The sequence below is a fragment of the Ranitomeya imitator genome, chromosome 1 (assembly GCF_032444005.1).
Source record: "Ranitomeya imitator isolate aRanImi1 chromosome 1, aRanImi1.pri, whole genome shotgun sequence".
NCBI classification, from domain to species: domain Eukaryota; kingdom Metazoa; phylum Chordata; class Amphibia; order Anura; family Dendrobatidae; genus Ranitomeya; species Ranitomeya imitator.
This window is the reverse complement of record NC_091282.1, coordinates 829190117-829215882: the sequence shown is the minus strand read 5'-3', so window position 1 is coordinate 829215882 and position 25766 is coordinate 829190117. Positions and strand designations below refer to the sequence as shown.

The window sequence follows — 25766 nt, the reverse complement described above, 5'->3', positions numbered from 1 at the left end:
AAAACAAAAAGCACGTCAGCGGTACCAGGGATTCCCAGCCAGTCTCCCATGCTGGTACTTGCCCAGCCTCAAGCTGCTTAGCATTTGCGATCTGACGAGAGCAGGCACATTCAGCTTAGAGTGGCCATTGACAGATAGTGAGCAACTCTGCGGGCCTTTTCAAGAGGAATAGAATCGTAAGGGTAAGCTTTGATGAAAAAAAAAGAAACGTCAATGGCACCAGGGATTCCCAACCAGTCTCCCATGCTGGTACTTGCCCAGCCTCAAGCTGCTTTGCATTTGCGATCTGACGAGGGCAGGAACATTCAGCTTAGAGTGGCCATTGACAGACAGTTAGCACCTGTGCGGGTCTTTTCAAGCGGAAAAAATCGTAAGTGTAAGCTTTGATAAAAACAAAACAATGTGGGAACCGTGCCAGGGATTCCCTGCCAGTCTACCAAGCTGATACTTGCCCAGCCTCAAGCTACTTTGCATTTGTGATCTGACGAAGGCAGGAACATTGAGCTTAGTGCGGCCACTGATGGATTGTTAGCAACTCCGCAAGTTTTTTCAAGAGGAAGAGAATCGTAATACAAAGCTTTGATGAAAACTAAAAAGCATGTCAACGGTACCAGGGATTCCCAGCCAGTCTCCCATGCTGGTACTTGCCCAGCCTCAAGCTGCTTTGCATTTGCGATCTGACGAGGGCAGGAACATTCAGCTTAGAGTGGCCATTGACAGACAGTTAGCACCTGTGCGGGTCTTTTCAAGCGGAAAAAATCGTAAGTGTAAGCTTTGATAAAAACAAAACAATGTGGGAACCGTGCCAGGGATTCCCTGCCAGTCTACCAAGCTGATACTTGCCCAGCCTCAAGCTACTTTGCATTTGTGATCTGACGAAGGCAGGAACATTGAGCTTAGTGCGGCCACTGATGGATTGTTAGCAACTCCGCAAGTTTTTTCAAGAGGAAGAGAATCGTAATACAAAGCTTTGATGAAAACTAAAAAGCATGTCAACGGTACCAGGGATTCCCAGCCAGTCTCCCATGCTGGTACTTGCCCAGCCTCAAGCTGCTTTGCATTTGCGATCTGACGAGGGCAGGCACATTCAGCTTAGAGTGGCCATTGACAGACAGTTAGCACCTGTGCGGGTCTTTTCAAGCGGAAAAAATCGTAAGTGTAAGCTTTGATAAAAACAAAACAATGTGGGAACCGTGCCAGGGATTCCCTGCCAGTCTACCAAGCTGATACTTGCCCAGCCTCAAGCTACTTTGCATTTGTGATCTGACGAAGGCAGGAACATTGAGCTTAGTGCAGCCATTGATGGATTGTTAGCAACTCCGCAAGTTTTTTCAAGAGGAAGAGAATAGTAATACAAAGCTTTGATGAAAACTAAAAAGCATGTCAACGGTACCAGGAATTCCCAGCCAGTCTCCCATGCTGGTACTTGCCCAGCCTCAAGCTGCTTTGCATTTGCGATCTGACGAGGGCAGGCACATTCAGCTTAGAGTGACCGTTGACAGATAGTTAGCACAAATTTGGGTCTTTTCAAGTGGCAAAAAATCGTAAGGGTAAGCTTTGATAAAAACAAAAAGCACGTTAACGGTACCAGGGATTCCCAGCCAGTCTCCCATGCTGGTACTTGCCCAGCCTCAAGCTGCTTTGCATTTGCGATCTGACGAGGGCAGGCACATTCAGCTTAGAGTGACCGTTGACAGATAGTTAGCACCAGTGCGGGTCTTTTCAAGCGGAAAAAAATCGTAAGGGTAAGCTTTGATAAAAACAAAAAGCACGTCAACGGTACCAGGGATTCCCAGCCAGTCTCCCATGCTGGTACTTGCTCAGCCTCAAGCTGCTTTGCATTTGCGATCTGACGAGGGCAGGCACATTCAGCTTAGAGTGACCGTTGACAGATAGTTAGCACCAGTGCGGGTGTTTTCAAGCGGAAAAAAATCGTAAGGGTAAGCTTTGATAAAAACAAAAAGCACGTCAACGGTACCAGGGATTCCCAGCCAGTCTCCCATGCTGGTACTTGCCCAGCCTCAAGCTGCTTTGCATTTGCGATCTGACGAGGGCAGGCACATTCAGCTTAGAGTGACCGTTGACAAATAGTTAGCACCAGTGCGGGTCTTTTCAAGCGGAAAAAAATCGTAAGGGTAAGCTTTGATAAAAACAAAAAGCACGTCAACGGTACCAGGGATTCCCAGCCAGTCTCCCATGCTGGTACTTGCCCAGCCTCAAGCTGCTTTGCATTTGCGATCTGACGAGGGCAGGCACATTCAGCTTAGAGTGACCATTGACAGATCGTTAGCAACAGTGCGGGTCTTTTCAAGCGGAAAAAAATCGTAAGGATAAGCTTTGATAAAAACAAAAAGCACGTCAGCGGTACCAGGGATTCCCAGCCAGTCTCCCATGCTGGTACTTGCCCAGCCTCAAGCTGCTTAGCATTTGCGATCTGACGAGAGCAGGCACATTCAGCTTAGAGTGGCCATTGACAGATAGTGAGCAACTCTGCGGGCCTTTTCAAGAGGAATAGAATCGTAAGGGTAAGCTTTGATGAAAAAAAAAGAAACGTCAATGGCACCAGGGATTCCCAACCAGTCTCCCATGCTGGTACTTGCCCAGCCTCAAGCTGCTTTGCATTTGCGATCTGACGAGGGCAGGCACATTCAGCTTAGAGTGGCCATTGACAGACAGTTAGCACCTGTGCGGGTCTTTTCAAGCGGTAAAAATCGTAAGTGTAAGCTTTGATAAAAACAAAACAATGTGGGAACCGTGCCAGGGATTCCCTGCCAGTCTACCAAGCTGATACTTGCCCAGCCTCAAGCTACTTTGCATTTGTGATCTGACGAAGGCAGGAACATTGAGCTTAGTGCGGCCACTGACGGATTGTTAGCAACTCCGCAAGTTTTTTCAAGAGGAAGAGAATCGTAATACAAAGCTTTGATGAAAACTAAAAAGCATGTCAACGGTACCAGGGATTCCCAGCCAGTCTCCCATGCTGGTACTTGCCCAGCCTCAAGCTGCTTTGCATTTGCGATCTGACGAGGGCAGGCAAATTCAGCTTAGAGTGACCGTTGACAGATAGTTAGCACCAGTGCGGGTCTTTTCAAGCGGAAAAAAATCGTAAGGGTAAGCTTTGATAAAAACAAAAAGCACGTCAACGGTACCAGGGATTCCCAGCCAGTCTCCCATGCTGGTACTTGCCCAGCCTCAAGCTGCTTTGCATTTGCGATCTGACGAGGGCAGGCACATTCAGCTTAGAGTGACCATTGACAGATCGTTAGCAACAGTGCGGGTCTTTTCAAGCGGAAAAAAATCGTAAGGATAAGCTTTGATAAAAACAAAAAGCACGTCAGCGGTACCAGGGATTCCCAGCCAGTCTCCCATGCTGGTACTTGCCCAGCCTCAAGCTGCTTAGCATTTGCGATCTGACGAGAGCAGGCACATTCAGCTTAGAGTGGCCATTGACAGATAGTGAGCAACTCTGCGGGCCTTTTCAAGAGGAATAGAATCGTAAGGGTAAGCTTTGATGAAAAAAAAAGAAACGTCAATGGCACCAGGGATTCCCAACCAGTCTCCCATGCTGGTACTTGCCCAGCCTCAAGCTGCTTTGCATTTGCGATCTGACGAGGGCAGGCACATTCAGCTTAGAGTGGCCATTGACAGACAGTTAGCACCTGTGCGGGTCTTTTCAAGCGGTAAAAATCGTAAGTGTAAGCTTTGATAAAAACAAAACAATGTGGGAACCGTGCCAGGGATTCCCTGCCAGTCTACCAAGCTGATACTTGCCCAGCCTCAAGCTACTTTGCATTTGTGATCTGACGAAGGCAGGAACATTGAGCTTAGTGCGGCCACTGACGGATTGTTAGCAACTCCGCAAGTTTTTTCAAGAGGAAGAGAATCGTAATACAAAGCTTTGATGAAAACTAAAAAGCATGTCAACGGTACCAGGGATTCCCAGCCAGTCTCCCATGCTGGTACTTGCCCAGCCTCAAGCTGCTTTGCATTTGCGATCTGACGAGGGCAGGCAAATTCAGCTTAGAGTGACCGTTGACAGATAGTTAGCACCAGTGCGGGTCTTTTCAAGCGGAAAAAAATCGTAAGGGTAAGCTTTGATAAAAACAAAAAGCACGTCAACGGTACCAGGGATTCCCAGCCAGTCTCCCATGCTGGTACTTGCCCAGCCTCAAGCTGCTTTGCATTTGCGATCTGACGAGGGCAGGCACATTCAGCTTAGACTCACCGTTGACAGATAGTTAGCACCAGTGCGGGTCTTTTCAAGCGGAAAAAAATCATAAGGGTAAGCTTTGATAAAAACAAAAAGCACGTCAACGGTACCAGGGATTCCCAGCCAGTCTCCCATGCTGGTACTTGCCCAGCCTCAAGCTGCTTTGCATTTGCGATCTGACGAGGGAAGGCACATTCAGCTTAGAGTGACCATTGACAGATCGTTAGCACCAGTGCGGGTCTTTTCAAGCGGAAAAAAATCGTAAGGGTAAGCTTTGATAAAAACAAAAAGCACGTCAGCGGTACCAGGGATTCCCAGCCAGTCTCCCATGCTGGTACTTGCCCAGCCTCAAGCTGCTTTGCATTTGCGATCTGACGAGGGCAGGCACATTCAGCTTAGAGTGACCGTTGACAGATAGTTAGCACCAGTGCGGGTCTTTTCAAGCGGAAAAAAATCGTAAGGGTAAGCTTTGATAAAAACAAAAAGCACGTCAACGGTGCCAGGGATTCCCAGCCAGACTCCCATGCTGGTACTTGCCCAGCCTCAAGCTGCTTTGCATTTGCGATCTGACGAGGGCAGGCACATTCAGCTTAGAGTGACCGTTGACAGATAGTTAGCACCAGTGCGGGTCTTTTCAAGCAGAAAAAAATCGTAAGGGTAAGCTTTGATAAAAACAAAAAGCACGTCAACGGTACCAGGGATTCCCAGCCAGTCTCCCATGCTGGTACTTGCCCAGCCTCAAGCTGCTTTGCATTTGCGATCTGACGAGGGCAGGCACATTCAGCTTAGAGTGACCGTTGACAGATAGTTAGCACCAGTGCGGGTCTTTTCAAGCGGAAAAAAATCGTAAGGGTAAGCTTTGATAAAAACAAAAAGCACGTCAACGGTACCAGGGATTCCCAGCCAGTCTCCCATGCTGGTACTTGCCCAGCCTCAAGCTGCTTTGCATTTGCGATCTGACGAGGGCAGGCACATTCAGCTTAGAGTGACCATTGACAGATCGTTAGCACCAGTGCGGGTCTTTTCAAGCGGAAAAAAATCGTAAGGGTAAGCTTTGATAAAAACAAAAAGCACGTCAGCGGTACCAGGGATTCCCAGCCAGTCTCCCATGCTGGTACTTGCCCAGCCTCAAGCTGCTTAGCATTTGCGATCTGACGAGAGCAGGCACATTCAGCTTAGAGTGGCCATTGACAGATAGTGAGCAACTCTGCGGGCCTTTTCAAGAGGAATAGAATCGTAAGGGTAAGCTTTGATGAAAAAAAAAGAAACGTCAATGGCACCAGGGATTCCCAGCCAGTCTCCCATGCTGGTACTTGCCCAGCCTCAAGCTGCTTTGCATTTGCGATCTGACGAGGGCAGGCACATTCAGCTTAGAGTGGCCATTGACAGACAGTTAGCACCTGTGCGGGTCTTTTCAAGCGGAAAAAATCGTAAGTGTAAGCTTTGATAAAAACAAAATAATGTGGGAACCGTGCCAGGGATTCCCTGCCAGTCTACCAAGCTGATACTTGCTCAGCCTCAAGCTACTTTGCATTTGTGATCTGACGAAGGCAGGAACATTGAGCTTAGTGCGGCCATTGATGGATTGTTAGCAACTCCGCAAGTTTTTTCAAGAGGAAGAGAATCGTAATACAAAGCTTTGATGAAAACTATAAAGCATGTCAACGGTACCAGGGATTCCCAGCCAGTCTCCCATGCTGGTACTTGCCCAGCCTCAAGCTGCTTTGCATTTGCGATCTGACGAGGGCAGGCACATTCAGCTTAGAGTGACCGTTGACAGATAGTTAGCACCAGTGCGGGTCTTTTCAAGCGGAAAAAAATCGTAAGGGTAAGCTTTGATAAAAACAAAAAGCACGTCAACGGTACCAGGGATTCTCAGCCAGTCTCCCATGCTGGTATTTGCCCAGCCTCAACCTGCTTTGCATTTGCGATCTGACGAGGGCAGGCACATTCAGCTTAGAGTGACCGTTGACAGATAGTTAGCACCAGTGCGGGTCTTTTCAAGCGGAAAAAAATCGTAAGGGTAAGCTTTGATAAAAACAAAAAGCACGTCAACGGTACCAGGGATTCCCAGCCAGTCTCCCATGCTGGTACTTGCCCAGCCTCAAGCTGCTTTGCATTTGCGATCTGACGAGGGCAGGCACATTCAGCTTAGAGTGACCATTGACAGATCGTTAGCACCAGTGCGGGTCTTTTCAAGCGGAAAAAAATCGTAAGGGTAAGCTTTGATAAAAACAAGAAGCACGTCAGCGGTACCAGGGATTCCCAGCCAGTCTCCCATGCTGGTACTTGCCCAGCCTCAAGCTGCTTTGCATTTGCGATCTGACGAGGGCAGGCACATTCAGCTTAGAGTGGCCATTGACAGACAGTTAGCACCTGTGCGGGTCTTTTCAAGCGGAAAAAATCGTAAGTGTAAGCTTTGATAAAAACAAAACAATGTGGGAACCGTGCCAGGGATTCCCTGCCAGTCTACCAAGCTGATACTTGCCCAGCCTCAAGCTACTTTGCATTTGTGATCTGACGAAGGCAGGAACATTGAGCTTAGCGCGGCCATTGATGGATTGTTAGCAACTCCGCAAGTTTTTTCAAGAGGAAGAGAATCGTAATACAAAGCTTTGATGAAAACTAAAAAGCATGTCAACGGTACCAGGGATTCCCAGCCAGTCTCCCATGCTGGTACTTGCCCAGCCTCAAGCTGCTTTGCATTTGCGATCTGACGAGGGCAGGCACATTCAGCTTAGAATGACCGTTGACAGATAGTTAGCACCAGTGCGGGTCTTTTCAAGCGGAAAAAAATCGTAAGGGTAAGCTTTGATAAAAACAAAAAGCACGTCAACGGTACCAGGGATTCCCAGCCAGTCTCCCATGCTGGTACTTGCCCAGCCTCAAGCTGCTTTGCATTTGCGATCTGACGAGGGCAGGCACATTCAGCTTAGAGTGACCGTTGACAGATAGTTAGCACCAGTGCGGGTCTTTTCAAGCGGAAAAAAATCGTAAGGGTAAGCTTTGATAAAAACAAAAAGCACGTCAACGGTACCAGGGATTTCCAGCCAGTCTCCCATGCTGGTATTTGCCCAGCCGCAAGCTGCTTTGCATTTGCGATCTGAAGAGGGCAGGCACATTCAGCTTAGAGTGACCGTTGACAGATAGTTAGCACCAGTGCGGGTCTTTTCAAGCGGAAAAAAATCATAAGGGTAAGCTTTGATAAAAACAAAAAGCACGTCAACGGTACCAGGGATTCCCAGCCAGTCTCCCATGCTGGTACTTGCCCAGCCTCAAGCTGCTTAGCATTTGCGATCTGACGAGAGCAGGCACATTCAGCTTAGAGTGGCCATTGACAGATAGTGAGCAACTCTGCGGGCCTTTTCAAGAGGAATAGAATCGTAAGGGTAAGCTTTGATGAAAAAAAAAGAAACGTCAATGGCACCAGGGATTCCCAGCCAGTCTCCCATGCTGGTACTTGCCCAGCCTCAAGCTGCTTTGCATTTGCGATCTGACGAGGGCAGGCACATTCAGCTTAGAGTGGCCATTGACAGACAGTTAGCACCTGTGCGGGTCTTTTCAAGCGGAAAAAATCGTAAGTGTAAGCTTTGATAAAAACAAAACAATGTGGGAACCGTGCCAGGGATTCCCTGCCAGTCTACCAAGCTGATACTTGCCCAGCCTCAAGCTACTTTGCATTTGTGATCTGACGAAGGCAGGAACATTGAGCTTAGCGCGGCCATTGATGGATTGTTAGCAACTCCGCGAGTTTTTTCAAGAGGAAGAGAATCGTAATACAAAGCTTTGATGAAAACTAAAAAGCATGTCAACGGTACCAGGGATTCCCAGCCAGTCTCCCATGCTGGTACTTGCCCAGCCTCAAGCTGCTTTGCATTTGCGATCTGACGAGGGCAGGCACATTCAGCTTAGAATGACCGTTGACAGATAGTTAGCACCAGTGCGGGTCTTTTCAAGCGGAAAAAAATCGTAAGGGTAAGCTTTGATAAAAACAAAAAGCACGTCAACGGTACCAGGGATTCCCAGCCAGTCTCCCATGCTGGTACTTGCCCAGCCTCAAGCTGCTTTGCATTTGCGATCTGACGAGGGCAGGCACATTCAGCTTAGAGTGACCGTTGACAGATAGTTAGCACCAGTGCGGGTCTTTTCAAGCGGAAAAAAATCGTAAGGGTAAGCTTTGATAAAAACAAAAAGCACGTCAACGGTACCAGGGATTCCCAGCCAGTCTCCCATGCTGGTACTTGCCCAGCCGCAAGCTGCTTTGCATTTGCGATCTGAAGAGGGCAGGCACATTCAGCTTAGAGTGACCGTTGACAGATAGTTAGCACCAGTGCGGGTCTTTTCAAGCGGAAAAAAATCATAAGGGTAAGCTTTGATAAAAACAAAAAGCACGTCAACGGTACCAGGGATTCCCAGCCAGTCTCCCATGCTGGTACTTGCCCAGCCTCAAGCTGCTTAGCATTTGCGATCTGACGAGAGCAGGCACATTCAGCTTAGAGTGGCCATTGACAGATAGTGAGCAACTCTGCGGGCCTTTTCAAGAGGAATAGAATCGTAAGGGTAAGCTTTGATGAAAAAAAAAGAAACGTCAATGGCACCAGGGATTCCCAGCCAGTCTCCCATGCTGGTACTTGCCCAGCCTCAAGCTGCTTTGCATTTGCGATCTGACGAGGGCAGGCACATTCAGCTTAGAGTGGCCATTGACAGACAGTTAGCACCTGTGCGGGTCTTTTCAAGCGGAAAAAATCGTAAGTGTAAGCTTTGATAAAAACAAAACAATGTGGGAACCGTGCCAGGGATTCCCTGCCAGTCTACCAAGCTGATACTTGCCCAGCCTCAAGCTACTTTGCATTTGTGATCTGACGAAGGCAGGAACATTGAGCTTAGTGCGGCCATTGATGGATTGTTAGCAACTCCGCAAGTTTTTTCAAGAGGAAGAGAATCGTAATACAAAGCTTTGATGAAAACTAAAAAGCATGTCAACGGTACCAGGAATTTCCAGCCAGTCTCCCATGCTGGTACTTGCCCAGCCTCAAGTAGCTCAGCATTTGCGATCTGACGAGGGCAGGCCCATTCAGCATAAAGAAGTAATTGACAGATAGGTCTGTAGCACAAATTTGGGTCTTTTCAAGCGGCAAAAAATCGTAAGGGTAAGCTTTGATAAAAACAAAAAGCACGTTAACGGTACCAGGGATTCCCAGCCAGTCTCCCATGCTGGTACTTGCCCAGCCTCAAGCTGCTTCGCATTTGCGATCTGACGAGGGCAGGCACATTCAGCTTAGAGTGACCGTTGACAGATAGTTAGCACCAGTGCGGGTCTTTTCAAGCGGAAAAAAATCGTAAGGGTAAGCTTTGATAAAAACAAAAAGCACGTCAACGGTACCAGGGATTCCCAGCCAGTCTCCCATGCTGGTACTTGCCCAGCCTCAAGCTGCTTAGCATTTGCGATCTGACGAGAGCAGGCACATTCAGCTTAGAGTGGCCATTGACAGATAGTGAGCAACTCTGCGGGCCTTTTCAAGAGGAATAGAATCGTAAGGGTAAGCTTTGATGAAAAAAAAAGAAACGTCAATGGCACCAGGGATTCCCAGCCAGTCTCCCATGCTGGTACTTGCCCAGCCTCAAGCTGCTTTGCATTTGCGATCTGACGAGGGCAGGCACATTCAGCTTAGAGTGGCCATTGACAGACAGTTAGCACCTGTGCGGGTCTTTTCAAGCGGAAAAAATCGTAAGTGTAAGCTTTGATAAAAACAAAACAATGTGGGAACCGTGCCAGGGATTCCCTGCCAGTCTACCAAGCTGATACTTGCCCAGCCTCAAGCTACTTTGCATTTGTGATCTGACGAAGGCAGGAACATTGAGCTTAGCGCGGCCATTGATGGATTGTTAGCAACTCCGCAAGTTTTTTCAAGAGGAAGAGAATCGTAATACAAAGCTTTGATGAAAACTAAAAAGCATGTCAACGGTACCAGGGATTCCCAGCCAGTCTCCCATGCTGGTACTTGCCCAGCCTCAAGCTGCTTTGCATTTGCGATCTGACGAGGGCAGGCACATTCAGCTTAGAATGACCGTTGACAGATAGTTAGCACCAGTGCGGGTCTTTTCAAGCGGAAAAAAATCGTAAGGGTAAGCTTTGATAAAAACAAAAAGCACGTCAACGGTACCAGGGATTCCCAGCCAGTCTCCCATGCTGGTACTTGCCCAGCCTCAAGCTGCTTTGCATTTGCGATCTGACGAGGGCAGGCACATTCAGCTTAGAGTGACCGTTGACAGATAGTTAGCACCAGTGCGGGTCTTTTCAAGCGGAAAAAAATCGTAAGGGTAAGCTTTGATAAAAACAAAAAGCACGTCAACGGTACCAGGGATTCCCAGCCAGTCTCCCATGCTGGTACTTGCCCAGCCGCAAGCTGCTTTGCATTTGCGATCTGAAGAGGGCAGGCACATTCAGCTTAGAGTGACCGTTGACAGATAGTTAGCACCAGTGCGGGTCTTTTCAAGCGGAAAAAAATCATAAGGGTAAGCTTTGATAAAAACAAAAAGCACGTCAACGGTACCAGGGATTCCCAGCCAGTCTCCCATGCTGGTACTTGCCCAGCCTCAAGCTGCTTAGCATTTGCGATCTGACGAGAGCAGGCACATTCAGCTTAGAGTGGCCATTGACAGATAGTGAGCAACTCTGCGGGCCTTTTCAAGAGGAATAGAATCGTAAGGGTAAGCTTTGATGAAAAAAAAAGAAACGTCAATGGCACCAGGGATTCCCAGCCAGTCTCCCATGCTGGTACTTGCCCAGCCTCAAGCTGCTTTGCATTTGCGATCTGACGAGGGCAGGCACATTCAGCTTAGAGTGGCCATTGACAGACAGTTAGCACCTGTGCGGGTCTTTTCAAGCGGAAAAAATCGTAAGTGTAAGCTTTGATAAAAACAAAACAATGTGGGAACCGTGCCAGGGATTCCCTGCCAGTCTACCAAGCTGATACTTGCCCAGCCTCAAGCTACTTTGCATTTGTGATCTGACGAAGGCAGGAACATTGAGCTTAGTGCGGCCATTGATGGATTGTTAGCAACTCCGCAAGTTTTTTCAAGAGGAAGAGAATCGTAATACAAAGCTTTGATGAAAACTAAAAAGCATGTCAACGGTACCAGGAATTCCCAGCCAGTCTCCCATGCTGGTACTTGCCCAGCCTCAAGTAGCTCAGCATTTGCGATCTGACGAGGGCAGGCCCATTCAGCATAAAGAAGTAATTGACAGATAGGTCTGTAGCACAAATTTGGGTCTTTTCAAGCGGCAAAAAATCGTAAGGGTAAGCTTTGATAAAAACAAAAAGCACGTTAACGGTACCAGGGATTCCCAGCCAGTCTCCCATGCTGGTACTTGCCCAGCCTCAAGCTGCTTCGCATTTGCGATCTGACGAGGGCAGGCACATTCAGCTTAGAGTGACCGTTGACAGATAGTTAGCACCAGTGCGGGTCTTTTCAAGCGGAAAAAAATCGTAAGGGTAAGCTTTGATAAAAACAAAAAGCACGTCAACAGTACCAGGGATTCCCAGCCAGTCTCCCATGCTGGTACTTGCCCAGCCTCAAGCTGCTTTGCATTTGCGATCTGACGAGGGCAGGCACATTCAGCTTAGAGTGACCGTTGACAGATAGTTAGCACCAGTGCGGGTCTTTTCAAGCGGAAAAAAATCGTAAGGGTAAGCTTTGATAAAAACAAAAAGCACGTCAACGGTACCAGGGATTCCCAGCCAGTCTCCAATGCTGGTACTTGCCCAGCCTCAAGCTGCTTTGCATTTGCGATCTGACGAGGGCAGGCACATTCAGCTTAGAGTGACCGTTGACAGATAGTTAGCACCAGTGCGGGTCTTTTCAAGCGGAAAAAAATCGTAAGGGTAAGCTTTGATAAAAACAAAAAGCACGTCAACGGTACCAGGGATTCCCAGCCAGTCTCCCATGCTGGTACTTGCCCAGCCTCAAGCTGCTTTGCATTTGCAATCTGACAAGGGCAGGCACATTCAGCTTAGAGTGACCATTGACAGATCGTTAGCACCAGTGCGGGTCTTTTCAAGCGGAAAAAAATCGTAAGGGTAAGCTTTGATAAAAACAAAAAGCACGTCAACGGTACCAGGGATTCCCAGCCAGTCTCCCATGCTGGTACTTGCCCAGCCTCAAGCTGCTTAGCATTTGCGATCTGACGAGAGCAGGCACATTCAGCTTAGAGTGGCCATTGACAGATAGCGAGCAACTCTGCGGGCCTTTTCAAGAGGAATGGAATCGTAAGGGTAAGCTTTGATGAAAAAAAAAGAAACGTCAATGGCACCAGGGATTCCCAGCCAGTCTCCCATGCTGGTACTTGCCCAGCCTCAAGCTGCTTTGCATTTGCGATCTGACGAGGGCAGGCACTTTCAGCTTAGAGTGGCCATTGACAGACAGTTAGCACCTGTGCGGGTCTTTTCAAGCGGAAAAAATCGTAAGTGTAAGCTTTGATAAAAACAAAACAATGTGGGAACCGTGCCAGGGATTCCCTGCCAGTCTACCAAGCTGATACTTGCCCAGCCTCAAGCTACTTTGCATTTGTGATCTGACGAAGGCAGGAACATTGAGCTTAGTGCGGCCATTGATGGATTGTTAGCAACTCCGCAAGTTTTTTCAAGAGGAAGAGAATCGTAATACAAAGCTTTGATGAAAACTAAAAAGCATGTCAACGGTACCAGGAATTCCCAGCCAGTCTCCCATGCTGGTACTTGCCCAGCCTCAAGTAGCTCAGCATTTGCGATCTGACGAGGGCAGGCCCATTCAGCATAAAGAAGTAATTGACAGATAGGTCTGTAGCACAAATTTGGGTCTTTTCAAGCGGCAAAAAATCGTAAGGGTAAGCTTTGATAAAAACAAAAAGCACGTTAATGGTACCAGGGATTCCCAGCCAGTCTCCCATGCTGGTACTTGCCCAGCCTCAAGCTGCTTTGCATTTGCGATCTGACGAGGGCAGGCACATTCAGCTTAGAGTGACCGTTGACATATAGTTAGCACCAGTGCGGGTCTTTTCAAGCGGAAAAAAATCGTAAGGGTAAGCTTTGATAAAAACAAAAAGCACGTCAACGGTACCAGGGATTCCCAGCCAGTCTCCCATGCTGGTACTTGCCCAGCCTCAAGCTGCTTTGCATTTGCGATCTGACGAGGGCAGGCACATTCAGCTTAGAGTGACCGTTGACAGATCGTTAGCACCAGTGCGGGTCTTTTCAAGCGGAAAAAAATCGTAAGGGTAAGCTTTGAGAAAAACAAAAAGCACGTCAACGGTACCAGGGATTCCCAGCCAGTCTCCCATGCTGGTACTTGCCCAGCCTCAAGCTGCTTTGCATTTGTGATCTGACGAGGGCAGGCACATTCAGCTTAGAGTGACCGTTGACAGATAGTTAGCACCAGTGCGGGTCTTTTCAAGCGGAAAACAATCGTAAGGGTAAGCTTTGATAAAAACAAAAAGCACGTCAACGGTACCAGGGATTCCCAGCCAGTCTCCCATGCTGGTACTTGCCCAGCCTCAAGCTGCTTTGCATTTGCGATCTGAAGAGGGCAGGCACATTCAGCTTGGAGTGACCGTTGACAGATAGTTAGCACCAGTGCGGGTCTTTTCAAGCGGAAAAAAATCGTAAGGGTAAACTTTGATAAAAACAAAAAGCACGTCAACGGTACCAGGGATTCCCAGCCAGTCTCCCATGCTGGTACTTGCCCAGCCTCAAGCTGCTTAGCATTTGCGATCTGACGAGAGCAGGTACATTCAGCTTAGAGTGGCCATTGACAGATAGTGAGCAACTCTGCGGGCCTTTTCAAGAGGAATAGAATCGTAAGGGTAAGCTTTGATGAAAAAAAAAGAAACGTCAATGGCACCAGGGATTCCCAGCCAGTCTCCCATGCTGGTACTTGCCCAGCCTCAAGCTGCTTTGCATTTGCGATCTGACGAGGGCAGGCACATTCAGCTTAGAGTGGCCATTGACAGACAGTTAGCACCTGTGCGGGTCTTTTCAAGCGGAAAAAATCGTAAGTGTAAGCTTTGATAAAAACAAAACAATGTGGGAACCGTGCCAGGGATTCCCTGCCAGTCTACCAAGCTGATACTTGCCCAGCCTCAAGCTACTTTGCATTTGTGATCTGACGAAGGCAGGAACATTGAGCTTAGTGCGGCCATTGATGGATTGTTAGCAACTCCGCAAGTTTTTTCAAGAGGAAGAGAATCGTAATACAAAGCTTTGATGAAAACTAAAAAGCATGTCAACTGTACCAGGAATTCCCAGCCAGTCTCCCATGCTGGTACTTGCCCAGCCTCAAGTAGCTCAGCATTTGCGATCTGACGAGGGCAGGCCCATTCAGCATAAAGAAGTAATTGACAGATAGGTCTGTAGCACAAATTTGGGTCTTTTCAAGCGGCAAAAAATCGTAAGGGTAAGCTTTGATAAAAACAAAAAGCACGTTAACGGTACCAGGGATTCCCAGCCAGTCTCCCATACTGGTACTTGCCCAGCCTCAAGCTGCTTTGCATTTGCTATCTGACGAGGGCAGGCACATTCAGCTTAGAGTGACCGTTGACAGATAGTTAGCACCAGTGCGGGTCTTTTCAAGCGGAAAAAAATCGTAAGGGTAAGCTTTGATAAAAACAAAAAGCACGTCAACGGTACCAGGGATTCCCAGCCAGTCTCCCATGCTGGTACTTGCCCAGCCTCAAGCTGCTTTGCATTTGCGATCTGACGAGGGCAGGCACATTCAGCTTAGAGTGACCGTTGACAGATAGTTAGCACCAGTGCGGGTCTTTTCAAGCGGAAAAAAATCGTAAGGGTAAGCTTTGATAAAAACAAAAAGCACATCAACGGTACCAGGGATTCCCAGCCAGTCTCCCATGCTGGTACTTGCCCAGCCTCAAGCTGCTTTGCATTTGCGATCTGACGAGGGCAGGCACATTCAGCTTAGAGTGACCGTTGACAGATAGTTAGCACCAGTGCGGGTCTTTTCAAGCGGAAAAAAATCGTAAGGGTAAGCTTTGATAAAAACAAAAAGCATGTCAACGGTACCAGGGATTCCCAGCCAGTCTCCCATGCTGGTACTTGCCCAGCCTCAAGCTGCTTTGCATTTGCGATCTGACGAGGGCAGGCACATTCAGCTTAGAGTGACCATTGACAGATCGTTAGCACCAGTGCGGGTCTTTTCAAGCGGAAAAAAATCGTAAGGGTAAGCTTTGATAAAAACAAAAAGCACGTCAGCGGTACCAGGGATTCCCAGCCAGTCTCCCATGCTGGTACTTGCCCAGCCTCAAGCTGCTTAGCATTTGCGATCTGACGAGAGCAGGCACATTCAGCTTAGAGTGGCCATTGACAGATAGTGAGCAACTCTGCGGGCCTTTTCAAGAGGAATAGAATCGTAAGGGTAAGCTTTGATGAAAAAAAAAGAAACGTCAATGGCACCAGGGATTCCCAGGCAGTCTCCCATGCTGGTACTTGCCCAGCCTCAAGCTGCTTTGCATTTGCGATCTGACGAGGGCAGGCACATTCAGCTTAGAGTGGCCATTGACAGACAGTTAGCACCTGTGCGGGTCTTTTCAAGCGGAAAAAATCGTAAGTGTAAGCTTTGATAAAAACAAAACAATGTGGGAACCGTGCCAGGGATTCCCTGCCAGTCTACCAAGCTGATACTTGCCCAGCCTCAAGCTACTTTGCATTTGTGATCTGACGAAGGCAGGAACATTGAGCTTAGTGCGGCCATTGATGGATTGTTAGCAACTCCGCAAGTTTTTTCAAGAGGAAGAGAATCGTAATACAAAGCTTTGATGAAAACTAAAAAGCATGTCAACGGTACCAGGGATTCCCAGCCAGCCTCCCATGCTGGTACTTGCCCAGCCTCAAGCTGCTTTGCATTTGCGATCTGACGAGGGCAGGCACATTCAGCTTAGAGTGACCGTTGACAGATAGTTAGCACCAGTGCGGGTCTTTTCAAGCGGAAAAAAATCGTAAGGGTAAGCTTTGATAAAAACAAAAAGCACGTCAACGGTACCAGGGATTCCCAGCCAGTCTCCCATGCTGGTACTTGCCCAGCCTCAAGATGCTTTGCATTTGCGATCTGACGAGGGCAGGCACATTCAGCTTAGAGTGACCGTTGACAGATAGTTAGCACCAGTGCGGGTCTTTTCAAGCGGAAAAAAATCGTAAGGGTAAGCTTTGATAAAAACAAAAAGCACGTCAACGGTACCAGGGATTCCCAGCCAGTCTCCCATGCTGGTACTTGCCCAGCCTCAAGCTGCTTTGCATTTGCGATCTGACGAGGGCAGGCACATTCAGCTTAGAGTGACCATTGACAGATCGTTAGCACCAGTGCGGGTCTTTTCAAGCGGAAAAAAATCGTAAGGGTAAGCTTTGATAAAAACAAAAAGCACTTCAGCGGTACCAGGGATTCCCAGCCAGTCTCCCATGCTGGTACTTGCCCAGCCTCAAGCTGCTTAGCATTTGCGATCTGACGAGAGCAGGCACATTCAGCTTAGAGTGGCCATTGACAGATAGTGAGCAACTCTGCGGGCCTTTTCAAGAGGAATAGAATCGTAAGGGTAAGCTTTGATGAAAAAAAAAGAAACGTCAATGGCACCAGGGATTCCTAGCCAGTCTCCCATGCTGGTACTTGCCCAGCCTCAAGCTGCTTTGCATTTGCGATCTGACGAGGGCAGGCACATTCAGCTTAGAGTGGCCATTGACAGACAGTTAGCACCTGTGCGGGTCTTTTCAAGCGGAAAAAATCGTAAGTGTAAGCTTTGATAAAAACAAAACAATGTGGGAACCGTGCCAGGGATTCCCTGCCAGTCTACCAAGCTGATACTTGCCCAGCCTCAAGCTACTTTGCATTTGTGATCTGACGAAGGCAGGAACATTGAGCTTAGTGCGGCCATTGATGGATTGTTAGCAACTCCGCAAGTTTTTTCAAGAGGAAGAGAATCGTAATACAAAGCTTTGATGAAAACTAAAAAGCATGTCAACGGTACCAGGGATTCCCAGCCAGCCTCCCATGCTGGTACTTGCCCAGCCTCAAGCTGCTTTGCATTTGCGATCTGACGAGGGCAGGCACATTCAGCTTAGAGTGACCGTTGACAGATAGTTAGCACCAGTGCGGGTCTTTTCAAGCGGAAAAAAATCGTAAGGGTAAGCTTTGATAAAAACAAAAAGCACGTCAACGGTACCAGGGATTCCCAGCCAGTCTCCCATGCTGGTACTTGCCCAGCCTCAAGCTGCTTTGCATTTGCGATCTGACGAGGGCAGGCACATTCAGCTTAGAGTGACCGTTGACAGATAGTTAGCACCAGTGCGGGTCTTTTCAAGCGGAAAAAAATCGTAAGGGTAAGCTTTGATAAAAACAAAAAGCACGTCAACGGTACCAGGGATTCCCAGCCAGTCTCCCATGCTGGTACTTGCCCAGCCTCAAGCTGCTTTGCATTTGCGATCTGACGAGGGCAGGCACATTCAGCTTAGAGTGACCATTGACAGATCGTTAGCACCAGTGCGGGTCTTTTCAAGCGGAAAAAAATCGTAAGGGTAAGCTTTGATAAAAACAAAAAGCACGTCAGCGGTACCAGGGATTCCCAGCCAGTCTCCCATGCTGGTACTTGCCCAGCCTCAAGCTGCTTAGCATTTGCGATCTGACGAGAGCAGGCACATTCAGCTTAGAGTGGCCATTGACAGATAGTGAGCAACTCTGCGGGCCTTTTCAAGAGGAATAGAATCGAAAGGGTAAGCTTTGATGAAAAAAAAAGAAACGTCAATGGCACCAGGGATTCCCAGCCAGTCTCCCATGCTGGTACTTGCCCAGCCTCAAGCTGCTTTGCATTTGCGATCTGACGAGGGCAGGCACATTCAGCTTAGAGTGGCCATTGACAGACAGTTAGCACCTGTGCGGGTCTTTTCAAGCGGAAAAAATCGTAAGTGTAAGCTTTGATAAAAACAAAACAATGTGGGAACCGTGCCAGGGATTCCCTGCCAGTCTACCAAGCTGATACTTGCCCAGCCTCAAGCTACTTTGCATTTGTGATCTGACGAAGGCAGGAACATTGAGCTTAGTGCGGCCATTGATGGATTGTTAGCAACTCCGCAAGTTTTTTCAAGAGGAAGAGAATCGTAATACAAAGCTTTGATGAAAACTAAAAAGCATGTCAACGGTACCAGGGATTCCCAGCCAGTCTCCCATGCTGGTACTTGCCCAGCCTCAAGCTGCTTTGCATTTGCGATCTGACGACGGCAGGCACATTCAGCTTAGAGTGACCGTTGACAGATAGTTAGCACCAGTGCGGGTCTTTTCAAGCGGAAAAAAATCGTAAGGGTAAGCTTTGATAAAAACAAAAAGCACGTCAACGGTACCAGGGATTCCCAGCCAGTCTCCCATGCTGGTACTTGCCCAGCCTCAAGCTGCTTTGCATTTGCGATCTGACCAGGGCAGGCACATTCAGCTTAGAGTGACCGTTGACAGATAGTTAGCACCAGTGCGGGTCTTTTCAAGCGGAAAAAAATCGTAAGGGTAAGCTTTGATAAAAACAAAAAGCACGTCAACGGTACCAGGGATTCCCAGCCAGTCTCCCATGCTGGTACTTGCCCAGCCTCAAGCTGCTTTGCATTTGCGATCTGACCAGGGCAGGCACATTCAGCTTAGAGTGACCGTTGACAGATAGTTAGCACCAGTGCGGGTCTTTTCAAGCGGAAAAAAATCGTAAGGGTAAGCTTTGATAAAAACAAAAAGCACGTCAACGGTACCAGGGATTCCCAGCCAGTCTCCCATGCTGGTACTTGCCCAGCCTCAAGCTGCTTAGCATTTGCGATCTGACGAGAGCAGGCACATTCAGCTTAGAGTGGCCATTGATAGACAGTTAGCACCTGTGCGGGTCTTTTCAAGCGGAAAAAATCGTAAGTGTAAGCTTTGATAAAAACAAAACAATGTGGGAACCGTGCCAGGGATTCCCTGCCAGTCTACCAAGCTGATACTTGCCCAGCCTCAAGCTACTTTGCATTTGGGATCTGACGAAGGCAGGAACATTGAGCTTAGTGCGGCCATTGATGGATTGTTAGCAACTCTGCAAGTTTTTTCAAGAGGAAGAGAATCGTAATACAAAGCTTTGATGAAAACTAAAAAGCATGTCAACGGTACCAGGAATTCCCAGCCAGTCTCCCATGCTGGTACTTGCCCAGCCTCAAGTAGCTCAGCATTTGCGATCTGACGAGGGCAGGCCCATTCAGCATAAAGAAGTAATTGACAGATAGGTCTGTAGCACAAATTTGGGTCTTTTCAAGCGGCAAAAAATCGTAAGGGTAAGCTTTGATAAAAACAAAAAGCACGTTAACGGTACCAGGGATTCCCAGCCAGTCTCCCATGCTGGTACTTGCCCAGCCTCAAGCTGCTTTGCATTTGCAATCTGACGAGGGCAGGCACATTCAGCTTAGAGTGACCGTTGACAGATAGTTAGCACCAGTGCGGGTCTTTTCAAGCGGAAAAAAATCGTAAGGGTAAGCTTTGATAAAAACAAAAAGCACGTCAACGGTACCAGTGATTCCCAGTCAGTCTCCCATGCTGGTACTTGCCCAGCCTCAAGCTGCTTTGCATTTGCGATCTGACGAGGGCAGGCACATTCAGCTTAGAGTGACCATTGACAGATAGTTAGCACCAGGGCGGGTCTTTTCAAGCGGAAAAATATCGTAAGGGTAAGTTTGATAAAAACAAAAAGCACGTCAACGGTACCAGGGATTCCCAGCCAGTCTCCCATGCTGGTACTTGCCCAGCCTCAAGCTGCTTTGCATTTGCGATCTGACGAGGGCAGGCACACTCAGCTTAGAGTGACCGTTGACAGATAGTTAGCACCAGTGCGGGTCTTTTCAAGCGGAAAAAAATCGTAAGGGTAAGCTTTGATAAAAACAAAAAGCACGTCAACGGTACCAGGAATTCCCAGCCAGTCTCCCATGCTGGTACTTGCCCAGCCTCAAGCTGCTTTGCATTGGCGATCTGACGAGGGCAGGCACATTCAGCTTAGAGTGACCATTGACAGATCGTTAGCACCAGTGCGGGTCTTTTCAAGCGGAAAAAAATCGTAAGGGTAAGCTTTGATAAAAACAAAAAGCACGTCAGCGGTACCAGGGATTCCCAGCCAGTCTCCCATGCTGGTACTTGCCCAGCCTCAAGCTGCTTAGCATTTGCGATCTGACGAGAGCAGGCACATTCAGCTTAGAGTGGCCATTGACAGATAGTGAGCAACTCTGCGGGCCTTTTCAAGAGGAATAGAATCGTAAGGGTAAGCTTTGATGAAAAAAAAAGAAACGTCAATGGCACCAGGGATTCCCAGCCAGTCTCCCATGCTGGTACTTGCCCAGCCTCAAGCTGCTTTGCATTTGCGATCTGACGAGGGCAGGTACATTCAGCTTAGAGTGGCCATTGACAGACAGTTAGCACCTGTGCGGGTCTTTTCAAGCGGAAAAAATCGTAAGTGTAAGCTTTGATAAAAACAAAACAATGTGGGAACCGTGCCAGAGATTCCCTGCCAGTCTACCAAGCTGATACTTGCCCAGCCTCAAGCTACTTTGCATTTGTGATCTGACGAAGGCAGGAACATTGAGCTTAGTGCGGCCATTGATGGATTGTTAGCAACTCCGCAAGTTTTTTCAAGAGGAAGAGAATCGTAATACAAAGCTTTGATGAAAACTAAAAAGCATGTCAACGGTACCAGGGATTCCCAGCCAGTCTCCCATGCTGGTACTTGCCCAGCCTCAAGCTGCTTTGCATTTGCGATCTGACGAGGGCAGGCACATTGAGTTTAGAGTGACCGTTGACAGATAGTTAGCACCAGTGCGGGTCTTTTCAAGCGGAAAAAAATCGTAAGGGTAAGCTTTGATAAAAACAAAAAGCACGTCAACGGTACCAGGGATTCCCAGCCAGTCTCCCATGCTGGCACTTGCCCAGCCTCAAGCTGCTTTGCATTTGCGATCTGACGAGGGCAGGCACATTCAGCTTAGAGTGACCGTTGACAGATGGTTAGCACCAGTGCGGGTCTTTTCAAGCGGAAAAAAATCGTAAGGGTAAGCTGTGATAAAAACAAAAAGCACGTCAACGGTACCAGGGATTCCCAGCCAGCCTCCCATGCTGGTACTTGCCCAGCCTCAAGCTGCTTTGCATTTGCGATCTGACGAGGGAAGGCACATTCAGCTTAGAGTGACCATTGACAGATCGTTAGCACCAGTGCGGGTCTTTTCAAGCGGAAAAAAATCGTAAGGGTAAGCTTTGATAAAAACAAAAAGCACGTCAGCGGTACCAGGGATTCCCAGCCAGTCTCCCATGCTGGTACTTGCCCAGCCTCAAGCTGCTTAGCATTTGCGATCTGACGAGAGCAGGCACATTCAGCTTAGAGTGGCCATTGACAGATAGTGAGCAACTCTGCGGGCCTTTTCAAGAGGAATAGAATCGTAAGGGTAAGCTTTGATGAAAAAAAAAGAAACGTCAATGGCACCAGGGATTCCCAGCCAGTCTCCCATGCTGGTACTTGCCCAGCCTCAAGCTGCTTTGCATTTGCGATCTGACGAGGGCAGGCACATTCAGCTTAGAGTGGCCATTGACAGACAGTTAGCACCTGTGCGGGTCTTTTCAAGCGGAAAAAATCGTAAGTGTAAGCTTTGATAAAAACAAAACAATGTGGGAACCGTGCCAGGGATTCCCTGCCAGTCTACCAAGCTGATACTTGCCCAGCCTCAAGCTACTTTGCATTTGTGATCTGACGAAGGCAGGAACATTGAGCTTAGTGCGGCCATTGATGGATTGTTAGCAACTCCGCAAGTTTTTTCAAGAGGAAGAGAATCGTAATACAAATCTTTGATGAAAACTAAAAAGCATGTCAACGGTACCAGGGATTCCCAGCCAGTCTCCCATGCTGGTACTTGCCCAGCCTCAAGCTGCTTTGCATTTGCGATCTGACGAGGGCAGGCACATTCAGCTTAGAGTGACCGTTGACAGATAGTTAGCACCAGTGCGGGTCTTTTCAAGCGGAAAAAAATCGTAAGGGTAAGCTTTGATAAAAACAAAAAGCACGTCAACGGTACCAGGGATTCCCAGCCAGTCTCCCATGCTGGTACTTGCCCAGCCTCAAGCTGCTTTGCATTTGCGATCTGAAGAGAGCAGTCACATTCAGCTTAGAGTGACCGTTGACAGATAGTTAGCACCAGTGCGGGTCTTTTCAAGCGGAAAAAAATCGTAAGGGTAAGCGTTGATAAAAACAAAAAGCACGTCAACGGTACCAGGGATTCCCAGCCAGTCTCCCATGCTGGTACTTGCCCAGCCTCAAGCTGCTTAGCATTTGCGATCTGACGAGAGCAGGAACATTCAGCTTAGAGTGGCCATTGACAGATAGTGAGCAACTCTGCGGGCCTTTTCAAGAGGAATAGAATCGTAAGGGTAAGCTTTGATGAAAAAAAAAGAAACGTCAATGGCACCAGGGATTCCCAGCCAGTCTCCCATGCTGGTACTTGCCCAGCCTCAAGCTGCTTTGCATTTGCGATCTGACGAGAGCAGGCACATTCAGCTTAGAGTGGCCATTGACAGACAGTTAGCACCTGTGCGGGTCTTTTCAAGCGGAAAAAATCGTAAGTGTAAGCTTTGATAAAAACAAAACAATGTGGGAACCGTGCCAGGGATTCCCTGCCAGTCTACCAAGCTGATACTTGCCCAGCCTCAAGCTACTTTGCATTTGTGATCTGACGAAGGCAGGAACATTGAGCTTAGTGCGGCCATTGATGGATTGTTAGCAACTCCGCAAGTTTTTTCAAGAGGAAGAGAATCGTAATACAAAGCTTTGATGAAAACTAAAAAGCATGTCAATGGTACCAGGAATTCCCAGCCAGTCTCCCATGCTGGTACTTGCCCAGCCTCAAGTAGCTCAGCATTTGCGATCTGACGAGGGCAGGCCCATTCAGCATAAAGAAGTAATTGACAGATAGGTCTGTAGCACAAATTTGGGTCTTTTCAAGCGGCAAAAAATCGTAAGGGTAAGCTTTGATAAAAACTAAAAGCACGTCAACGGTACAAGGGATTCCCAGCCAGTCTCCCATGCTGGTACTTGCCCAGCCTCAAGCTGCTTTGCATTTGCGATCTGACGAGGGCAGGCACATTCAGCTTAGAGTGACCGTTGACAGATAGTTAGCACCAGTGCGGGTCTTTTCAAGCGTAAAAAAATCGTAAGGGTAAGCTTTGATAAAAACAAAAACCACGTCAACGGTACCAGGGATTCCCAGCCAGTCTCCCATGCTGGTACTTGCCCAGCCTCAAGCTGCTTTGCATTTGCGATCTGACGAGGGCAGGCACATTCAGCTAAGAGTGACCATTCACAGATCGTTAGCACCAGTGCGGGTCTTTTCAAGCGGAAAAAAATTGTAAGGGTAAGCTTTGATAAAAACAAAAAGCACGTCAGCGGTACCAGGGATTCCCAGCCAGTCTCCCATGCTGGTACTTGCCCAGCCTCAAGCTGCTTAGCATTTGCGATCTGACGAGAGCAGGCACATTCAGCTTAGAGTGGCCATTGACAGATAGTGAGCAACTCTGCGGGCCTTTTCAAGAGGAATAGAATTGTAAGGGTAAGCTTTGATGAAAAAAAAAGAAACGTCAATGGCACCAGGGATTCCCAGCCAGTCTCCCATGCTGGTACTTGCCCAGCCTCAAGCTGCTTTGCATTTGCGATCTGACGAGGGCAGGCACATTCAGCTTAGAGTGGCCATTGACAGACAGTTAGCACCTGTGCGGGTCTTTTCAAGCGGAAAAAATCGTAAGTGTAAGCTTTGATAAAAACAAAACAATGTGGGAACCGTGCCAGGGATTCCCTGCCAGTCTACCAAGCTGATACTTGCCCAGCCTCAAGCTACTTTGCATTTGTGATCTGACGAAGGCAGGAACATTGAGCTTAGTGCGGCCATTACATAGTAACATAGTAACATAGTTAGTAAGGCCGAAAAAAGACATTTGTCCATCCAGTTCAGCCTATATTCCATCATAATAAATACCCAGATCTACGTCCTTCTACAGAACCTAATAATTGTATGATACAATATTGTTCTGCTCCAGGAAGACATCCAGGCCTCTCTTGAACCCCTCGACTGAGTTCGCCATCACCACCTCCTCAGGCAAGCAATTCCAGATTCTCACTGCCCTAACAGTAAAGAATCCTCTTCTATGTTGGTGGAAAAACCTTCTCTCCTCCAGACGTAAAGAATGCCCCCTTGTGCCCGTCACCTTCCTTGGTATAAACAGATCCTCAGCGAGATATTTGTATTGTCCCCTTATATACTTATACATGGTTATTAGATCGCCCCTCAGTCGTCTTTTTTCTAGACTAAATAATCCTAATTTCGCTAATCTATCTGGGTATTGTAGTTCTCCCATCCCCTTTATTAATTTTGTTGCCCTCCTTTGTACTCTCTCTAGTTCCATTATATCCTTCCTGAGCACCGGTGCCCAAAACTGGACACAGTACTCCATGTGCGGTCTAACTAGGGATTTGTACAGAGGCAGTATAATGCTCTCATCATGTGTATCCAGACCTCTTTTAATGCACCCCATGATCCTGTTTGCCTTGGCAGCTGCTGCCTGGCACTGGCTGCTCCAGGTAAGTTTATCATTAACTAGGATCCCCAAGTCCTTCTCCCTGTCAGATTTACCCAGTGGTTTCCCGTTCAGTGTGTAATGGTGATATTGATTCCCTCTTCCCATGTGTATAACCTTACATTTATCATTGTTAAACCTCATCTGCCACCTTTCAGCCCAAGTTTCCAACTTATCCAGATCCATCTGTAGCAGAATACTATCTTCTCTTGTATTAACTGCTTTACATAGTTTTGTATCATCTGCAAATATCGATATTTTACTGTGTAAACCTTCTACCAGATCATTAATGAATATGTTGAAGAGAACAGGTCCCAATACTGACCCCTGCGGTACCCCACTGGTCACAGCGACCCAGTTAGAGACTATACCATTTATAACCACCCTCTGCTTTCTATCACTAAGCCAGTTACTAACCCATTTACACACATTTTCCCCCAGACCAAGCATTCTCATTTTGTGTACCAACCTCTTGTTGGCATTGATGGATTGTTAGCAACTCCGCAAGTTTTTTCAAGAGGAAGAGAATCGTAATACAAAGCTTTGATGAAAACTAAAAAGCACGTCAACGGTACCAGGGATTCCCAGCCAGTCTCCCATGCTGGTACTTGCCCAGCCTCAAGCTGCTTTGCATTTGCGATCTGACGAGGGCAGGCACATTCAGCTTAGAGTGACCGTTGACAGATAGTTAGCACCAGTGCGGGTCTTTTCAAGCGGAAAAAAATCGTAAGGGTAAGCTTTGATAAAAACAAAAAGCACGTCAACGGTACCAGGGATTCCCAGCCAGTCTCCCATGCTGGTACTTGCCCAGCCTCAAGCTGCTTTGCATTTGCGATCTGAAGAGGGCAGGCACATTCAGCTTAGAGTGACCGTTGACAGATAGTTAGCACCAGTGCGGGTCTTTTCAAGCGGAAAAAAATCGTAA

General features: G+C 47.9%; 64 pseudogenes; all 64 read right to left on the bottom strand.

The window, feature by feature from the left end:
• Positions 1-13: 13 nt before the first annotated feature.
• On the bottom strand, positions 14-132 carry LOC138659098 (5S ribosomal RNA; annotated as a pseudogene).
• Positions 133-208: 76 nt separating this feature from the next.
• On the bottom strand, positions 209-327 carry LOC138659521 (5S ribosomal RNA; annotated as a pseudogene).
• A 1054-nt stretch (positions 328-1381) lies between these two features.
• Positions 1382-1500, bottom strand: LOC138659708 (5S ribosomal RNA; annotated as a pseudogene).
• Positions 1501-1966: 466 nt separating this feature from the next.
• LOC138658448 (5S ribosomal RNA) lies at positions 1967-2085 on the bottom strand (annotated as a pseudogene).
• Positions 2086-2161: 76 nt separating this feature from the next.
• Positions 2162-2280, bottom strand: LOC138659305 (5S ribosomal RNA; annotated as a pseudogene).
• Positions 2281-2356: 76 nt separating this feature from the next.
• LOC138659095 (5S ribosomal RNA) lies at positions 2357-2475 on the bottom strand (annotated as a pseudogene).
• Positions 2476-2551: 76 nt separating this feature from the next.
• LOC138659388 (5S ribosomal RNA) lies at positions 2552-2670 on the bottom strand (annotated as a pseudogene).
• Positions 2671-2942: 272 nt separating this feature from the next.
• LOC138659567 (5S ribosomal RNA) lies at positions 2943-3061 on the bottom strand (annotated as a pseudogene).
• Positions 3062-3137: 76 nt separating this feature from the next.
• Positions 3138-3256, bottom strand: LOC138659303 (5S ribosomal RNA; annotated as a pseudogene).
• A 76-nt stretch (positions 3257-3332) lies between these two features.
• On the bottom strand, positions 3333-3451 carry LOC138659094 (5S ribosomal RNA; annotated as a pseudogene).
• A 76-nt stretch (positions 3452-3527) lies between these two features.
• LOC138659387 (5S ribosomal RNA) lies at positions 3528-3646 on the bottom strand (annotated as a pseudogene).
• Positions 3647-3918: 272 nt separating this feature from the next.
• LOC138659566 (5S ribosomal RNA) lies at positions 3919-4037 on the bottom strand (annotated as a pseudogene).
• An 856-nt stretch (positions 4038-4893) lies between these two features.
• On the bottom strand, positions 4894-5012 carry LOC138658447 (5S ribosomal RNA; annotated as a pseudogene).
• Positions 5013-5088: 76 nt separating this feature from the next.
• On the bottom strand, positions 5089-5207 carry LOC138659302 (5S ribosomal RNA; annotated as a pseudogene).
• A 76-nt stretch (positions 5208-5283) lies between these two features.
• On the bottom strand, positions 5284-5402 carry LOC138659093 (5S ribosomal RNA; annotated as a pseudogene).
• A 76-nt stretch (positions 5403-5478) lies between these two features.
• Positions 5479-5597, bottom strand: LOC138658862 (5S ribosomal RNA; annotated as a pseudogene).
• A 272-nt stretch (positions 5598-5869) lies between these two features.
• On the bottom strand, positions 5870-5988 carry LOC138659772 (5S ribosomal RNA; annotated as a pseudogene).
• A 271-nt stretch (positions 5989-6259) lies between these two features.
• On the bottom strand, positions 6260-6378 carry LOC138659301 (5S ribosomal RNA; annotated as a pseudogene).
• Positions 6379-6845: 467 nt separating this feature from the next.
• LOC138659862 (5S ribosomal RNA) lies at positions 6846-6964 on the bottom strand (annotated as a pseudogene).
• Positions 6965-7040: 76 nt separating this feature from the next.
• LOC138658446 (5S ribosomal RNA) lies at positions 7041-7159 on the bottom strand (annotated as a pseudogene).
• Positions 7160-7430: 271 nt separating this feature from the next.
• On the bottom strand, positions 7431-7549 carry LOC138658659 (5S ribosomal RNA; annotated as a pseudogene).
• A 76-nt stretch (positions 7550-7625) lies between these two features.
• Positions 7626-7744, bottom strand: LOC138658860 (5S ribosomal RNA; annotated as a pseudogene).
• A 272-nt stretch (positions 7745-8016) lies between these two features.
• On the bottom strand, positions 8017-8135 carry LOC138659851 (5S ribosomal RNA; annotated as a pseudogene).
• A 76-nt stretch (positions 8136-8211) lies between these two features.
• LOC138658445 (5S ribosomal RNA) lies at positions 8212-8330 on the bottom strand (annotated as a pseudogene).
• A 271-nt stretch (positions 8331-8601) lies between these two features.
• On the bottom strand, positions 8602-8720 carry LOC138658647 (5S ribosomal RNA; annotated as a pseudogene).
• Positions 8721-8796: 76 nt separating this feature from the next.
• Positions 8797-8915, bottom strand: LOC138658859 (5S ribosomal RNA; annotated as a pseudogene).
• Positions 8916-9581: 666 nt separating this feature from the next.
• Positions 9582-9700, bottom strand: LOC138658636 (5S ribosomal RNA; annotated as a pseudogene).
• Positions 9701-9776: 76 nt separating this feature from the next.
• LOC138658858 (5S ribosomal RNA) lies at positions 9777-9895 on the bottom strand (annotated as a pseudogene).
• Positions 9896-10167: 272 nt separating this feature from the next.
• On the bottom strand, positions 10168-10286 carry LOC138659839 (5S ribosomal RNA; annotated as a pseudogene).
• Positions 10287-10362: 76 nt separating this feature from the next.
• On the bottom strand, positions 10363-10481 carry LOC138658444 (5S ribosomal RNA; annotated as a pseudogene).
• Positions 10482-10752: 271 nt separating this feature from the next.
• Positions 10753-10871, bottom strand: LOC138658625 (5S ribosomal RNA; annotated as a pseudogene).
• A 76-nt stretch (positions 10872-10947) lies between these two features.
• LOC138658856 (5S ribosomal RNA) lies at positions 10948-11066 on the bottom strand (annotated as a pseudogene).
• Positions 11067-11732: 666 nt separating this feature from the next.
• On the bottom strand, positions 11733-11851 carry LOC138658768 (5S ribosomal RNA; annotated as a pseudogene).
• A 466-nt stretch (positions 11852-12317) lies between these two features.
• Positions 12318-12436, bottom strand: LOC138658613 (5S ribosomal RNA; annotated as a pseudogene).
• A 76-nt stretch (positions 12437-12512) lies between these two features.
• On the bottom strand, positions 12513-12631 carry LOC138659931 (5S ribosomal RNA; annotated as a pseudogene).
• A 666-nt stretch (positions 12632-13297) lies between these two features.
• On the bottom strand, positions 13298-13416 carry LOC138658443 (5S ribosomal RNA; annotated as a pseudogene).
• Positions 13417-13882: 466 nt separating this feature from the next.
• On the bottom strand, positions 13883-14001 carry LOC138658584 (5S ribosomal RNA; annotated as a pseudogene).
• Positions 14002-14077: 76 nt separating this feature from the next.
• LOC138658855 (5S ribosomal RNA) lies at positions 14078-14196 on the bottom strand (annotated as a pseudogene).
• A 666-nt stretch (positions 14197-14862) lies between these two features.
• Positions 14863-14981, bottom strand: LOC138658442 (5S ribosomal RNA; annotated as a pseudogene).
• A 76-nt stretch (positions 14982-15057) lies between these two features.
• On the bottom strand, positions 15058-15176 carry LOC138659652 (5S ribosomal RNA; annotated as a pseudogene).
• A 76-nt stretch (positions 15177-15252) lies between these two features.
• LOC138658775 (5S ribosomal RNA) lies at positions 15253-15371 on the bottom strand (annotated as a pseudogene).
• Positions 15372-15447: 76 nt separating this feature from the next.
• Positions 15448-15566, bottom strand: LOC138659092 (5S ribosomal RNA; annotated as a pseudogene).
• A 76-nt stretch (positions 15567-15642) lies between these two features.
• Positions 15643-15761, bottom strand: LOC138659691 (5S ribosomal RNA; annotated as a pseudogene).
• A 272-nt stretch (positions 15762-16033) lies between these two features.
• LOC138659565 (5S ribosomal RNA) lies at positions 16034-16152 on the bottom strand (annotated as a pseudogene).
• Positions 16153-16423: 271 nt separating this feature from the next.
• Positions 16424-16542, bottom strand: LOC138659300 (5S ribosomal RNA; annotated as a pseudogene).
• A 662-nt stretch (positions 16543-17204) lies between these two features.
• On the bottom strand, positions 17205-17323 carry LOC138659564 (5S ribosomal RNA; annotated as a pseudogene).
• A 76-nt stretch (positions 17324-17399) lies between these two features.
• LOC138658441 (5S ribosomal RNA) lies at positions 17400-17518 on the bottom strand (annotated as a pseudogene).
• Positions 17519-17594: 76 nt separating this feature from the next.
• LOC138659299 (5S ribosomal RNA) lies at positions 17595-17713 on the bottom strand (annotated as a pseudogene).
• Positions 17714-17789: 76 nt separating this feature from the next.
• On the bottom strand, positions 17790-17908 carry LOC138659091 (5S ribosomal RNA; annotated as a pseudogene).
• A 76-nt stretch (positions 17909-17984) lies between these two features.
• On the bottom strand, positions 17985-18103 carry LOC138658854 (5S ribosomal RNA; annotated as a pseudogene).
• An 857-nt stretch (positions 18104-18960) lies between these two features.
• On the bottom strand, positions 18961-19079 carry LOC138659928 (5S ribosomal RNA; annotated as a pseudogene).
• A 1250-nt stretch (positions 19080-20329) lies between these two features.
• Positions 20330-20448, bottom strand: LOC138659090 (5S ribosomal RNA; annotated as a pseudogene).
• Positions 20449-20524: 76 nt separating this feature from the next.
• On the bottom strand, positions 20525-20643 carry LOC138659726 (5S ribosomal RNA; annotated as a pseudogene).
• Positions 20644-21500: 857 nt separating this feature from the next.
• On the bottom strand, positions 21501-21619 carry LOC138659089 (5S ribosomal RNA; annotated as a pseudogene).
• Positions 21620-21695: 76 nt separating this feature from the next.
• Positions 21696-21814, bottom strand: LOC138658853 (5S ribosomal RNA; annotated as a pseudogene).
• A 272-nt stretch (positions 21815-22086) lies between these two features.
• LOC138659771 (5S ribosomal RNA) lies at positions 22087-22205 on the bottom strand (annotated as a pseudogene).
• A 76-nt stretch (positions 22206-22281) lies between these two features.
• On the bottom strand, positions 22282-22400 carry LOC138659648 (5S ribosomal RNA; annotated as a pseudogene).
• Positions 22401-22476: 76 nt separating this feature from the next.
• On the bottom strand, positions 22477-22595 carry LOC138659669 (5S ribosomal RNA; annotated as a pseudogene).
• A 76-nt stretch (positions 22596-22671) lies between these two features.
• On the bottom strand, positions 22672-22790 carry LOC138659886 (5S ribosomal RNA; annotated as a pseudogene).
• Positions 22791-23261: 471 nt separating this feature from the next.
• LOC138659519 (5S ribosomal RNA) lies at positions 23262-23380 on the bottom strand (annotated as a pseudogene).
• Positions 23381-23651: 271 nt separating this feature from the next.
• LOC138659088 (5S ribosomal RNA) lies at positions 23652-23770 on the bottom strand (annotated as a pseudogene).
• Positions 23771-23846: 76 nt separating this feature from the next.
• Positions 23847-23965, bottom strand: LOC138658852 (5S ribosomal RNA; annotated as a pseudogene).
• A 1439-nt stretch (positions 23966-25404) lies between these two features.
• LOC138658440 (5S ribosomal RNA) lies at positions 25405-25523 on the bottom strand (annotated as a pseudogene).
• A 76-nt stretch (positions 25524-25599) lies between these two features.
• Positions 25600-25718, bottom strand: LOC138659406 (5S ribosomal RNA; annotated as a pseudogene).
• Positions 25719-25766: the final 48 nt, after the last annotated feature.